This window comes from Chrysochloris asiatica, unplaced genomic scaffold (assembly GCF_000296735.1).
Source record: "Chrysochloris asiatica unplaced genomic scaffold, ChrAsi1.0 scaffold00070, whole genome shotgun sequence".
Taxonomy (NCBI): Eukaryota; Metazoa; Chordata; class Mammalia; order Afrosoricida; family Chrysochloridae; genus Chrysochloris; species Chrysochloris asiatica.
This window is the reverse complement of record NW_006408588.1, coordinates 15,995,604-16,010,402: the sequence shown is the minus strand read 5'-3', so window position 1 is coordinate 16,010,402 and position 14,799 is coordinate 15,995,604. Positions and strand designations below refer to the sequence as shown.

Genomic DNA, 14,799 nt, shown 5'->3' with positions numbered 1-14,799 from the left:
TTAACCACTGGTTAAGAAGGGAACTGCCCCACAGCGTTTCCAAAGTTTTGATCTTTATGGAAGCTGATTGCCACATCTCTCTCCCAAAAAGCAGTTTGTGGGTTCAAACCACTGACCTTGCAGTTGGCAGTGGAGCACTTAACAACCGTGCCACTGGACTTCCCTGCGGTCACATGGCTCACTGCCATGGAATCTTTTCTGACTCATAACTATCCTGTATAGGGTTTCCTAGGCTGTCAATCTTTATAGCAGCAGAACTTGTTAATATTGTGAGGCAAGAATTGGTTCTGACTCATAGTGAGCCTGTATGGGTTACGGTCTCTGAGGCTGTAAATCGTTACTGGGGCAGAACCCCTTATCTTTCTCCGGAGGAACGACTGGCGGATTCTTAACGCCTTTAACAGGCTAACCCACTAGCTACCAGGAGCTGAGCTTTGGGGGCTCAAATCCCACATTTGCTCTTTGTCGGATGTGTGACCTTGAGGCTCAGTTTCTCCAGTTGTCAAGTCAAGGATAATCACAGCACCTAGCTTATGGATTGTGATGAGGACTGAATGTCACCAAGTAAGCAATATAGAAATTCTGTATTATTGGTATCATTTCTCTAAATCCTTTGTTCCGGTTGCTCAAACTAAGCCATCGAGTCGATTCTGACTCATAGCAACCCTGTACAGGGTTCCGAGATTGATGGGTTTGAACCGCCGATCATTTTGAACTGGTTAGCAGTCCAGTGCTTACCCAGTGCTTATCCACAAGGCTCCTAGATCGTTTGAAATCCCTGACCCTCGTGCTAAGTACTGACTGTGGGAACACAGCTCTCTCTCATTTTGCTCTTCTCCAAGCTCTTATAAGCGCACAAACAAAAGTGCGGCAGCCCCAGCTGTCAGCCAGCACGTCTGCACCTGTGCACCCGCACTGCACCTGCCTGCCGCCCGTGCCCGCTCCGGCACCCGCGCCCTCGGCTGAGAATTCCGCACACTCTGAAATCCAGCGCGCCCTCTGGTGGTGCAAGATCTGACCGGGCTGCACCACGGCTTCCGCAGCGCTAGACTGGACAGAGTTGAGGGTCACTCATTGGGCACCTGCCAGCTCTCAGGCCAGATTTAATCTATTCCAAGACTCCCTTGACCTTGGTTTTCATCTCTCTGTGGTATCTTTGGGAGACAGCTCTCTTGCTCTGCGATCTCCGTGGCGCGCGTGCTCCTGTACTGGAGAGCCCGGACCCACAGCGCACCCTCGAGAGCCTGAGTGAGGAGGGCAAGAGAGCGTCGTCTCACCCCCGCCCAGCCTGGGTTCATCTTTCTGGCCTCAAAGAGGGACGCACAGTGGGATGAAGTTCTTTTAAAGCCCCCCATATCACCATTTTTTGTTTTGTTTTGCCTTTTTATTATTTTTTTTCTGGTATAGAGTTGTAACTCTAATAAGATAAAAAGACCTAATATCTGCAAATTTAATTAAAGACTCTACCAGTGCTTTTTGGTACAACGACTCTGGTATTCCTTTTATTTTCTTTTGATGCTTCTGCATTGTTCAATTTCTTTTCCCCTATAGAATTTCCTATATTAAAATTCAAGGCTTGACTTTTTTCTTTATGTCTTTCCTTTTCGGTTTCTAACTCCAGGTCTTTGCATATTTTATTATAATACTTTACTTTGTCATCTTGACCCTTTGAAACCTTCTGTTCAACTTTTACTTCATCATTTCTTCCTTTCACTGTATCTACTAAAAAGAATTGGCCAACATTCAATCATTTCAGGAAGTAACGCATGATCAGGAGCTAATGGTACTGAAGGAAGAAGTCTAAACAGCATTGAAGGCATTAGGGGAAAACAAGCTCCAGGGAGTGATGGAATACCAATTGAGATGTTTCAATAAATGGATGCAAAACTGCAAGTGTTCGCTTCTCTATACAAATAAATTTAGAACATAGGTACTTGACCAACCAACTGGAACAGATTCATATTTGTGCCCATCTCAAAGAAAGGAAATCCAATGGAATGTAGAAATTATCAAACAATATCAGTAATATCACATACATGTAAAATTATGCTGGAAAAACAAACAAACAAAAAACCAAAACAAACAGTTGTAGTAGTGCACTGATAAGGAACTGCCAGAAATTGAAGCTAGATTCAGAAGAGGACGTGGGATATCATTTCTGATATCAGATTAATCTTGCATGAAAGCAGAGAATACCAGAAAGATATTTACCTGTGGTTTATTAACTATGCAAAGACATCTTACTGTGTGGATCATAACAAATTATGGATAACATTTCAAAGAATGGGAATTCCAGACATTTAATTGTGTTTGTGTGGAACCTGTATCTAGACCAAGAGGCAGTCATTTAAACAGAATAAAGGATACTGTGTGGTTTAAAATCAGGAGAGAGGTGTGTGTGTCGAGGTTGTATCCTTGTACCATACTTCTTCAGTCTGTATACTGAGCAAATAATTCGAGTAACTGGACTTTATAAAGAAGAAGAACAGAGCATCAGGAAGGCTCATTAACAACCTGAGTTATGCAGATGACACAACCTTGCTTACTGGAAGTGAAGAGGACTTAAAGCACTTACTGTGGAAGATCAAACAGTCTTCAGTATGGATTACATCTAAATGAAAGAAAACCTTTTTCACAACTGGACCAAAACACAACACCATGATAAGTGTAGAAACTATTGAATTTGTCAAGAGTTCATTTTACTTGGATCAACAGTCAACATCCATGGAAACAACAGTTAAGAAATCAATATTGGGTAGATCTGCAAAAGACCTATGTGAAGTGTTCTAAAGCAAAGATGTCACTTTGAGGATAAGGTACGTCTGATCCAAGCTCTTCAATTCCCTCATATGCATGTGGAAGCTGGGCAATGAATAGACAACACCAAAGAAGAGTCAATGCCTTTATGTTATAGTGTTGGCAAAGAATATTAAACTATGGATTGCCAGAAGAACAAACAAATCTGTTTTAGGAGAAGTGGAGCCCAGACACTCCTCAGAAGTGAGGATAGCGAGACTTCATCTCATGTACTTTTGACTTGTTACCAGGAGGGACCAATGCCTGGAGAAGGATTAGTACTTGAAAAAGTAGAGGGTGAGTGACAAAGAAGAAAATCCTGAATGAGATTCATTAATATCAATGAACTTAAATACAGCAAGATTGTGAGAGAATCCAGCAGTGTTTCCTTCTGTTGTACACAGGGTCACTACAAGTCAGAACCTATTTAAGAGCCCCGAACAACAACGATGAGGAGTCCTAGTGTGGCACTACAGGATAATGCACTGGACCGCAAGGTCGGTTTAAACTGCAAGGTCCGGCGGTTCAAACTAACCAGCCACTCCTCAGAAACCCTATACAAGGTCGCTATGAGTTGGAACAGACTCGACGGCACTTAATAACAACAACCACAAATCTGGCATGGTGCTGCAGGATTAGAACTGGACTGTGAACCACAGGTTGGAAGTTCAAATCTACCAGCTGCTCCTTGGAAACCCTATGTAGGGTTGATATGAGTCAGAACTGACTCGATGGCTCTTAACAACAACAAAGAGCACACTGTATATTCTGGGTGTAAGATAAGCACTGAGATTCTAAAAAGTTGGTGGTTCAAGCCCACCAGTGCTCCTCAGAAAGCCTACATGGGGTGGCTATAGTTGGAACCTATTCAGAGGCACTTAACAACAATGACTAGGGGACTAGAGTTCAGGCTCTGTTTCTGTGTTGACCTACATTAGCATCGCAACCCCTTCATTTTAACCACATCATCTCTGACATTTATCAAGCACTAAACATCTGTAAGGGGCCCTGGTACAGCACTGTAAGATACACACTGGACTACTAACTGCAAGGGTGGCAGTTCAAACTCACCAGCTGCTCCTCGGAACCCTATACAGGATCGCTATGAATCAGAACAGACTCCATGGCATTTAAATAATAACAAACAACTGCCAAGAAGAATCCTGGTGTAGCGCTGTAGGATAAGCACTAGACAGCAAGGTTGAATCAAAAGGTGGAAGTTCAAGCCCACCAGCTACTTCTTGGAAACCCTATACAGGGTCACTATGAGTCAGAACTGATTCAAGGACCCTTAATAACAACAACAACTAAACAAAAGGTCAGTGGTTCAAACCCACCAGCCGCTTCTTGAAAACCCTATATAGGATCATTAATGAGTCAGAATGGACTCAACAGCACTTAACAACAACAGTAACAACAAGTGCCAAGGAGCTCTGGTGGCACAAATGGTTAAGCACTCAGTTACTAACTAAAAGGCTGGTGTTTGGAACTCACTGAGCAGCTCCGCGGGAGAAAGATTACAGCCTAGGAAACCCCAGGGGGCAGCTGTACTCTGTCACATGGGCTGCTATGAGTGGACTGGACTCAATGGTACCTAATAACAACACACATGAGCCAAGCGCAGTTCTAAGTGCTTCATGCAATAACTCATTTCATCCTGACCACAGCAAGACCTGAAGGTACCAATAGTGCCTCTGAGGAACCGAGGCACAAAGACATCAACGACTTGCTGAAAGTCACACGGAGTCAGGATGCAAGTGCTGGCTCTCTGACTCTAAGCAGCTGTGTCCTGCTGCTAAAAAACAACAGACAACAAAGTTGTCATTGAGTCACCCTCACTGATGGCGACCCCATGGATCAGAGTTGTTGTGTTGTTGTTCTGTGTCGTCGAGTCGGTTCCGACCCATAGCGACCCTGAACAGGGTTTCTGAGGCTGTAAATCTTTACGGGAGCAGAAAGCCTCATCTTTCTCCCGCGGAGCATATGGTAGTTTTGAACTGCTGACCTTGCGGTTCACAGCCCGATTCGTATCAGAGTAGAACAGAGTAGAACAGAGTAAAACCACAAGGTTTTCAATGGTGGAGTTTTCAGAAGTAGGCTGCCACGCTTTTCTTCTGAGGTACCTCTGGCTGGGTTTCTGCCTCCAAACTTTCAGCTGGTAGCTGGGCACTTTAACTGTTTGCACCCCTGGGGCCTCCTTACTGTTCCCTTACCCTTGTCAAAGCTGATCTCTCCTTCTAATACCCTACCTCACCCCTGGGGCATCTGTGACTTCTGTGCCCCCTGTTGCTCCCAGCCCATCCCCACCTTTCACTGGTACCTTGCACAGAGTATTCATTGCTGGTGATATTTGTTTGCCTCTGTTGCTAGACTGAAGAGTAGCTGACAGCAGAGACTATTTGCTATCCATCTTTGTTCTCCCTGCAGCCTAACATATAGTAGACACTCATCAGATGAAGCCAGGCCAAAAGCAACAGCCTTTCCCAGGATGGTCTCTGGGTGGCGCAAACGGTTTGCATTCGACTACTAACCAAAAAAATTGGAGATTAAAACACACCTGACTGTGCGTTGGAAGAAAGGACTGGCGATCTCTGTCCAACCAAGAAAGCTCTAGGGAGCAGTCACACACAAGTTGTCCCGAATCAGAATTGACTGGAAGGCAAAGGGTTTGGGTTGCTTAGGGATTTCTCACCCTAGCCCTCTGAAGTGGGATGGAGGAGCGGTTTCGTCCCACTGTAGAGGTGAAAATGCCGAGGTCACAGGATAGAGGGAGGGGTGGTTAAGATCCAACCAACATCATGCAGGAAAGCAAACAGACAGCATTCTTACCACCAGCCTCTTGTGTATGACTTATTGGGCCCAGGGCAAGGTGAGGATGCCACACAAGATACGGCTGGGAGGAAGAGTCGGGGATGAGGCTAGAACTTCTCACTGGGAGTGTGCTGTGTTCATGAGTGATGGTGTAGAGGGTCATCCTTTCTCCACCTTGCTGAGTGTCTGGAGCCAAAGCATTGTCTATGACTACATGTATGAGGGTAGGAATATAGAATGTGCTTGTCAACATGCTTTCTCTGTATGAATTCATTTAATTCTCACAACAACCTCATGAGGTAGGTATTGTGAAAATACCAAACCAGTTGTAAAGCTGATTCTGAGACATGATGGCCCCATCTGTGTCAGAATAGAACTGTACTCCATAGGTTGATCAGTGGCTGATTTTTCAGAAATAGATTGCCAAACCTTTCTTCTGAGGTACTCTGGGTAGGCTCTTCCCGCCAGTCTTTGAGTTATCAGCCAAGCTTGTCAACCATTTGCACCATGCATGCTATAGACAAGGAGACTGAAGCACAGTGAGGTTGAGTGACTTGCCTCCGATTGGATAGCTGCCCAGGGACTCGCTCGGCCCCTGGCTACACTGCACGTGCCCCTTCCTCCCCATTACCCTGTCTCCAAGATGACTGAGTGAGCATCTTGACTCATCTTCACAGCCCAGTTTCCTTGTCCCAGCCTGACTTTCTGACCCAGGGCTGCATGGGGCTGCCATGCTCACATGGCTCCTTGTGATCTCTTTCCTCTAACCACTGAGGGCTCCAAGTCACCCCAAACTAACCCTACCCTCTTATGCTGCTAAAATTTCCAAGACAGCACATGAATAGATAACTACTGCTGTTCAGCCAAGAAGCTCTGGTAGCGTAGTGGTTACGAGTCTGGTTGCTAACCTCAAGGTCAACAGTTTGAAACTACCAGCTGTTCCATGGGAGAAAGATGAGGCTTTCTGCTCCTGTGAAGATTTATAGCCTCAGAAACCCTGTGCAGGGTCACTCTGAGTTGGAACTGACTCCGCGGCACATAACTACTACCTGTTCAGCCATCAGCACTGAGATTGCTCTGAGCAGCTGGACACCTTTGTTGTCAAGTGCCTTCTAGTTGACCCTATATAGGGTTTCTGAGGAGCGGCTGGTGGATTTGAGCTGCCGACCTTGCAATTCAAACTAACCTTGTGGTCCAGGGCATATCCTCCAGTGCCACATCAGGGCTCCTTTGGAGTAGGTTTTAATTGAGTCTGACAAATCCTCTTGACCAACTCTATGCCCCTCACTGTACCCCCTCTACTGTGTGTCCATCTCTGCTAAAGAAAGAAAAGAGTTTCGAGGACCTTTGATGCTCACTAAGAGTTTCCTGGGAGTCCAGGTGTGGCGCTGTGGATTAATGTGCTGGACTGCAAAGTCAGTTTGAACTGCAAGGCCAGCAGTTCAAGCTCACTAGCCACTCCTTGGAAACTTTATACAGGGTCACTATGGGTCAGAACTGACTCGACAGTACTTAACAACAAAAACTTCCTGAAGGAAGCCCATCAGCTGCTCCTTGGGAGAAAGATAAAGCATTCTGCTCCCATAAAGCTTTATAGCCTTGGAAACCCTATACAGACAGGGTCGTTATGAATCAGAATTTACTTGACAGCAAAGAAGAAGGAGGAGGAGGAGGAGGAAGAAGAAGAGGAAAAAAGAGAAGTTCCTTTGTGGGCCCCCAGGGGCGGTCCAGTCTCCTTGAATCACTACCTCCAGTCTGTCCATCCCAGGGAGGACTGTCTGAGTGTCTACTTGGCATTCCTGCCAGGCTGCAGTCTACCTCATGGGGGAGATTTGCTAGAACCATCACTCTTCCCAATGGTATCAAACATGTTTTCGAGTTTACATCATGGATACGAAGACAGAGTCTGTGCCCAGAATTCCAAGAAGCTGGCAAAAGCTAGGAGTCCTCAGGTGGTACAAACAGCTAATGCACTTGGCTGCTAACTGAAAAGTTGGTGGTTCAAGTCTACCCAGATGGATTGTGAAAGAAAGTTCTGACAACCTAATTCTGAAAAAATCAGCCACTAGAAACCCCATGGAGCCCAGCTCTACTCTGATGCACACGTGGGAGACAAAATCATTCAAGGATGGGGAAAATCAACACATGAAAACTATTATATCTGTAATACAGTGGAGCTCTGGTAGCTTAGTGGTTACAAGTCAGGCTGCTAATGTCAAGGTCAGTAGTTCAAAACTACCTGCACTTCTGCAGGAGAAAAATGAGAGTTTTTGCTTCCATGATGATTTACAGCTTCGGAAACCCTATGTAGGGTTGTTATGAGTCAGAACCAACTCCACAGCACCCCCCACCACCACCACCACCCATCTTTAATACAACAAGCCACCCAACCCATCAGTTGCCATTGAATGGACCTGTCTCATGTGTCAGAGTAGAACGAGGCTCCAGGCTGTGACCTTTTGGAAGCAGATCTCTAGGTCTTTCTGCTGAAGTGTCTCTGGGTGGGCTCAAACTACCAGCCTTTCAGTTAGTAATCTAGTGCTTAACCATCTGTACCACCCAAGGCCTCCTCTTTAAATACAAGTGCCTTTTGGGGGGTGAAAAAACAACAACTAATAAACATTTACTGAACCATTCATTACTCCGCACCAGGCACCATGCTGACATCTTTATACGCCTTACCTCATTTCATCCTCAGCACCACTCTGCCACTCTGGGAGTCAGTGACATCATCATTCCCATCACCAGAGAATTGAATAGCTTGCCAAAAGCCACATGACTTACACGCAGAAGAATCCAGATTGAAGACCAGATTCCAGAGCCTGAGCCCTTGTCCAGATGTCACCAGATGGGCACACTTCACCTTCTCTGGGAGCCACCTGGGAAAGTGGCTACAGGAAAGATAACACTCAGGGCTACCTGAATGGGCAGACTTGGGAAAGGATGGGACTTGTGAGAAGGTTTGCTTTAGGGAGTTGACTTTGGGGAGGAAAGTGTGAGAAGAAAGAGGGGGAAGGATTCAGAAAGCAGGGTGGTGGTGGTAAGTACCGTTGAGTCAATTCTAACTCACAGTGACCCTGTAGAGAGCTTCCCCGGAGTGACTGATGAGTTTGAATTGCCAACCTTAAGGTTAGCTGTTCAGTGTTTATCCTAGATCAGCACATCAGGACTCTAGAAAGCAAAGAAGCATGGGCTATCTTTGCCAGGAATCTTTGGAGCAAAAGAAATCCAAGACACAGGTGCTGTAGCCTCAAAAGTTCACGTATCTGATCTGTCCAGGGCAGACCCTGTCTTCAGGTGTGGCTGGATCCAGGGCCATGAGAATTCTGCTGCTCTTCATTTTCTGACTTTGCTCCAAGAGAAATCATAGAAAATGAAGAAAAAAATAAAAAGGAAATAAGGTTAAACTAACTCTAAGCCTTTGGGTGGTGCAAACCATCAAGTCCACCCAAAAGTGCCTCAGAAGAAAATCCTGGTGATCTACTTCCAAAAAAAAATCCAGCATTGAAGAGCCTATGGAGCATCATTTTACCCTGATTCAGATGGGCTCATGGTGAGTGGGAAGCCACTAATTTTGAAGGTTATATTTGCACTGTCTGAAGGCACAGAGTGGGAAGGACTGTCCCAGAGCCTTCTCTCCTCCCCTTCTCCTCGGCCAGTGCAGCATTTGGAAGCGCCCTAGTGACAAGCTGCATCCCTGATGTACAACACAGTCAAGGGATGCTGTGCTCTGGGTCCAGCTCAGTGTCCAATAGTAATGAGCCTCTATCAAGTTGTTTCTATCATCCGATCTCCCCCGCTCCTTCCTCCCTTCCCATGTTGTTGTGAGTGTCAAGTGGATTCCAGCTAATAGTGACCGGTATGGCAGAGAGCACAGTCCATGGGGTAGGAGGCCATCTTTGTGAAAACAGACTGCCCCATCTGTGTCTCACTGAGCAGCTGGTAGGTTCAAACTGTCGACTTTTCCATTAGCAGCTAAGAGCTTAACCAGTGGACTACTAGGCTCCTACTTCCTTCCCAGGGACTACAGGATTTGGGGGTCTCTGGAGCAGACTCTGGTCTGCTCAGCTGCAGACAGAGAAGTGAGAATAAGAGAATGGGAGCAGGAAGGCTTCACCTCTAAGAGTTTGGAAACCCTGAAGCCATAAAACACGACCCAATCAATGTCCTGGGTACCGGCCAATCAAATTAGCAAGTCTTCACCCCTTTCCTTCCTGCAGAAGAGCAGACCTGTCCCCTTGTCCTGTGGGCAGAGGGAGCAATGTGAGGAGAGAACTGGAAGTCTCCTTTTCTCAAGAATTCATGTGGTATTTGGTGGGACTTTATCATGTCTACTGTTTTGCAAACTGCTTCATCATTAACTAGCACAGTTGTTGTTGTTAAGTGCCGTCGAGTCAATTCTGACCCATAGCGACCCTGTATAGGGTTTCCAGGAGTAGCTGGTGAGCTTGAACTGCCGACCTTGCAGTTCAAATGGCTTTACAGTCTGGCACATTAACCCACAGTGTCACACCAGGACTCCTAGCACATTAACGAGCATTAAATGCAACAAGAAGTTGCTAAGTGCTGTTGAGGCGATTCCTACTCATTGCAACCCTGTATAGAATTTCTGAGGAGCAGCTAGTGGGTTTGAACTGCCAAACTTGTGGTTCAAAGATGGTAAAGCCATGGTGTTGCTCAGTTCTATTGGTCTCTTGCCTGTAACCACCTAGCGACCTTTCTGGGTTGTTTCATCCTGAATTCCAAAGACATGCTGTTAATCTTCAATCTTCTATCATTCTGCAAGTCCCACCAAGAAGGGACCCAGGAAGGTAGATTGTTTTTATTCCTTCACCCTTTGCTACTGGTAATGAGCTGGTAAGACCCAAGGGACAATATCCAGGAAGGGCCCTGCTTGAAGGTGCTTCCTTCTGGATCCTGCTGCAGATGGTGGGCAGGGAGCCCTCTCATATTGTTGCTCATGGAATCATGAAAGGACGCATTTGAGATGTGGTCCCTGCATGTTCTCATTACATTGAGTGCATTCTACATCAGAGTTACTCTCAACACATCCTAGATGACTTAAGCTTCCAGTGGCCAGGAGTTTAGTACTGATGTTTTCTGATGCTATTAGGATGCCTGCACTGAGAAGGTCCTGCATGGAGTGAGAGGCTGGGGTGTGAGGAAGACCTCGAGGTCTTCTGCTGTTGTTGGATGCTATTAGGAAGACCTCCAGGGAGTCGGCTCCTCCCTGACAGAGGTGAAGTGAGTTTAGCTGTGGGAGCTTGTCTCACTGTTAACACCAAAAAAATCCTTTGGCGCAGAAATGGCTGGTGTTTAGAGTTTTACCCATCGAGTACTCTTCCTCCAAGACTAAGACAAGGGGAACAATATTTCAATGTTATCTGAACATAGCTCTGGTAGCGTAGTGGTTACGAATCGGGCTGCGAACCTTAAGGTCAGTGGTTCGAAACTACCAGCCGCTCCGCGGGAGAAAGATGAGGCTTTCTACTCCCGTAAGGATTTACACCCTCGGAAACCCTGTACAGGGTCACTATGGGTCAGCTCCGACTCGAAGGCACTTAACAACAACAACAACAACATCTGAACATAGGTGTGTGAGAGAATGAAGGATTTTTAAGGATGGAGTAAGTCTCAGAAGTTTCGGGAATGGCAGAATTGTGTTTACGCTTATTGGAGAACTCAGGTACCACTGTGGTGTTAGGTTGGCACGAAATTTCATGCCCAAATTACAATGAAAACTCAAAGCAGATTAATGTGCATCTCTCTTGGATAATCTTGATTCTGTGGACTTGGCTCTGACGTTGCATGAGACTCTGTGGCTCACTGAGGTGGGCTCTCAGGAACTGTGCTCCAGTCACTGCTGGGGAGATGCTGCCCACTGCTCCCATGTCTGGAGATGGGCTGGGGTAAAAAGGGCAGCATAGGAATAAGACACATCAGCTGTCACTGGTCAGTCACTGGCTAATGCCTCAGCTGTCAGGTGGACTGGGTCTTACCAAATTTCAGTGTAATGTGGAAAAACGAATGTGTCCTGTAAAAGGTAGTGGCCCCTTCTCCAGAGTTGTTGTTGGATCTGTGTTCCAGAAAGCAGTGATTGGAACCAGTGTCTGCTGATTTTCTACTGTCTTCCAGACATTGTACAAAGTGCTTTATAAAAACTATCTAGCAACAAGTTATTTTACAGATGCAGGAAGATGGGCAGAGAGCTTGCAGGGTCCTATAACTAATGAAGGGCAGAGTAAGGATTTCAAGGCAGGTCTCCCTGACTCCAAAGCTAGGGACCTCCTTCCCTAGCTTAGTGCTTCTCGAGCACTTCCTCAGACACACATGACAGGAGACATTTACCCTGGGAGATACTCCCATCAGCACAAGGAGTGTTCCTTGTAATTCATAGAGCATTATCTGATCTTGGCTTAGCCCTCTCACTCCCATTCAAGAAAGCACATCCCATGCAAGTATTAAGTACCATATAATCCCATGGCATTATATTGTGGCACTGTAGGATAAGCATTGGACCACAAGGTCGGTTTGAACTGCAAGGTTGGCAGTTCTAATCCATCAGCCACTCCTTGGAAAATCTATACAGGGTTGTTATGAGTCAGAACCAATTCGACAGAGGACTTTTGGTGTGGTGCTGTAAAATAAATGCAGGACTGCAAGGTCAGTTTGAGCCACAAGGTCAGTGGTTCAAACTCACCAGTCTCTCCTTGGAAACCCTATATTGGATTGCTATAAGTTATAATCGACTTGACCACGCTTAACAACAACAACACATATATATATATATAATCCTAAATGAGAAAGAGTACTTCATTCACAAACTTTGATCCATCATTAATGTTAACATTTCTAGAAACCGACCTCCCACCTGATTTGAAATCCACCTGTGTGTCATGATACTGGCTAAGAATCACCAGGTCACATGACACATGATGATAAGGTTGGTCCTTGCTCACCACAGGGATGATGCAAGGCCAATCACCTAAATGATCTTGACCTCTTCTTGAATGGCAAAGGGCACTGAACAAGAAGCAAGTGTGTTTAATTGCAAACTTTTTTTAAGCAAACATTTCCATCAGTTTATTTTCTGTATTCCTTAAAAACAAAACAAAAAATCATAAGCTTAATTCTAACACGAGAGAAACACTGTTAACTGATGATGTATGGAGGGGATTATAATCAGTGTAATGAAACAAGTCATATGAATGGTTGAATGTGAAACTGATGATGTGCCCTGTAAACTTTCACTCAATCCACAATAAAAACCTTAAAAAAAAAAAAAAAAAAAAACACCAAACAAAGCCAGATGTTGGTCTATGTTCTCTTTACTTCTGTTCACCAGATAATCTTCCTTAATCTCTCCAAACAGATTCCTCTTGAACAGGTTATATGCCAGAGGTAAAAGCTGGCCAGCAACTTTATGAAAATAGTGTGAACCATAGTAAAAGAGGTCCATTCCCAACTCCAACCCTAGACCATAATTGCACTGGTGGTGGTTATGTGCCGTGGAGTTGTTTCTCACTCATAGTGACTCTGTATAGGATTTCCGAAGCTGTAAATATTTACCAAAGCAGAAATCCTCATCTTTCTCCCATGGAACAGCTGTTAGTTTCAAACTGCTGACCTTGAAGTTAGCAGCTCAAATCATGACCACTACGCTACCAAAGCTCCTTGTAATCACATTAGTCACTGGCAAACTGCACAAAGTCGTCATTTCGTGAATAGGAGCCAAAGCTTTCAGTCTCTCCTCATCACTTGGTGCTTTAACAATTGTCTTGCAAGTTCTCTTGAAGTCAGCATCTGTTTCAGGGAGCTCTCTGTACCCAACATCATTTTTATCTGCTGGGCCCACCAAGCCTGTACCATTGTCACAACTTCCTTGTCTCTCTGTTTCATCTTCACGGTTCTCTGTTCCAGTGAGTACCCCAGTTCTCTGGCTCCTTCTGTGAGTTTTTCATCTATGCTTTTTAAAAGACTCGTTTTCTTTTTATCTATTCCTTCTGTAAGTTTTTTTTTTTTCATCAAACATAATTTGTGTGCTGCAAACACATTATCTCCACAATTGTTCTTCACTTCATTTGTGCAAATATACACATGAAGTTCATCCGAAGAACCGCTGAAATAGCCCATGAGATACTGAGTCTGACAATCTCTAGTAATTATGGTCTGGAACTCAGGTAGCTCATAGTAAAATCTCCAATTAACGATACAATTCAACTCAGCTGACTTTTTCGTCATTTAACATTTGCTGGCAAGTATATCGTAAGGACCCACTAACCGAAGTCCAAGACGTGTAGACAGTAAATCTGCTTCTTCTAATACTTCTCAGGATTAGGCTCTTAACAGAACTTCCAGAAATGATCAAAATCTTCCAGCAGAGAGAGCTTGCAATGATTTTCTACTTCTTTTCGAACTTCATTGGAGACCTCCAACTCACACCTCCGACTGGTTTTTCTTCACTTCAGTTGTTTTTTAACACTGCTGTCCCACTCCGCCAGGCTGATGTTTCCTGTGGCCACCACTGACCATTCTGCAGCTACAGAGTCCTGGTTACAAACTTTTGACCATGATCTCCTTTAACACAGTCCCTGAAGCCCCCAGAGAGGACATTGTAAGCATGGGTCCGGCTTGAAGTAGTGATGCTTTTTTATTACTTAATTAATTATTTTTTACTCAGTCACTTATTTATTTATTTATGATGCTATTTAGAGAACAATGATTTTAGAGATAATGTTTTGATTTTCCAAGTATGCCCCAGGCTACATCCTACCTAGTTCATTGCAGATTGCTTAAAATGTTTATAAAGAGGCAGTGGAGGCAGAACAATTGTATCTGATCACCTGGAACAGCAGAGGAAGGAGAGTCAGGGATGGGAGGAGGAGATGAATGTGTGGCTAATTGCCCCCATAAACAGTTGCCTCCTTTGCTACAAGATGAGATGAACTGGAGGGTGTCTAGGGACCATTACTCAACATTTTGATCAAAGATTCCATAGAAGAATCCTGATCAAAAGGGGGAAAATGCTGAACAGAATTTCAATTCTCAGATACTGAGGACTTTCTAGAACCATGGAGAGTGGATGAACCCCTGAAATAATTTTTAAACCTTAAACCAAAAATATCCCCTGAAGCCTTAAAATCCAACAATAGTTTATCTTAACAAGTAAAAACAAGGTCTGCCTTGAGCATC

The 14,799-nt window shown here is 44.8% G+C and overlaps 1 pseudogene; it reads right to left on the bottom strand.

Moving 5' to 3' along the window:
- Window positions 1–1,137: 1,137 nt before the first annotated feature.
- On the bottom strand, window positions 1,138–14,139 carry LOC102838355 (annotated as a pseudogene).
- Between the last annotated feature and the right edge of the window lie 660 nt (window positions 14,140–14,799).